Source organism: Lycium ferocissimum, chromosome 10, assembly GCF_029784015.1.
Source record: "Lycium ferocissimum isolate CSIRO_LF1 chromosome 10, AGI_CSIRO_Lferr_CH_V1, whole genome shotgun sequence".
In the NCBI taxonomy this organism is placed as follows: domain Eukaryota; kingdom Viridiplantae; phylum Streptophyta; class Magnoliopsida; order Solanales; family Solanaceae; genus Lycium; species Lycium ferocissimum.
In genome coordinates this window covers 66149170-66150333 of record NC_081351.1, presented here as the reverse complement: position 1 = coordinate 66150333, position 1164 = coordinate 66149170, and positions in this window count along the sequence as shown.

Here is a 1164-nt window from a genome sequence, read left to right as displayed (position 1 = left end):
ATATATCACCACACATACCAATCACCAACAACACATGAAGGAAGATAAAATCCTTACCTTTCACACTTGTTCTTCATTCGGCCAAGGTGTGGCTTTGCAAGAACAAAGGCTTTGCTTGATTCAACAACCACTTCATGTTGTTTAGCACCTTCCAAAGAGTGGAAAACATAGAAGAAAATATTTTTGTGATGGAGGTTTTTGATCTTCCATTTTTTTTCCTTCATGGCCGTGTCTCCTCTCTTTTCTTTCTTCATCTCTCTTGAAGTTTCTAAGGGATAAGAAAAGGTGAAGATGACTTAAATTAGTCATCTTATTCCTCCACATGGCCGGCCACTTATGGCCTTTCTTTTCCAATAATAGCCAACTTTCCATAATTCATCTTTTGGTCCCAAATTTTTCCAACTTTCATTCTCTAATTTTTTCCTTATTCCAATCTTACCCCTAACACTTCATATCCACAAAAGATAAATATGCAACTTATGCGTTGAGACAAAATCAACAAAACCGGAAATTAAAAATCTCGTCCATACCTCGTCGCAACCGACTTAGAATATTCCGACGTACAAAGTACGGGGTGTAACAACTGGAGATAGAATCGTTATCATCGCTATATCTCACCTCGAAGGAACGAGTAACATGAGGTGAGACCATCAACGATAAGTACGGTTAAGGGATTCATGGAATGGCTCAATAATCACATAATGCCCTCAAATCATAGCTTCGGAATTTCAAAGAAGAGAGTCATCATCATCGTCACAATCATCATAGAACATATTCCATTTAACCTCATGAGAGGCTTTAAGAGTCATGAACTTCGAGCTTTCGAAAACAAGGTGGTTATGGAAACATTTATGGAATCATAACATAGGAATCATGCCTTTGAAAAAAATGACCCTTTAACATACCGTTCAACCTCCTATTAGCTACGCTTTATTCGTCCGAGATTGCAAGTCTACATTTAAGAGTATTTACACTAACGTTAGCCTCTTTATCACACACTGATTTCAAGTTTCAAATCAAACTATTCTATATTCTGTCAAAAATCGAGCAAAGATTTCCCCTGTTTATATGCCTAGCCCGAATTCTCAATTTAACAACCAACAACCACAACAACAATACCAATATTAATAACATCATTTCCCATATCAAATTATTCCATAGAAC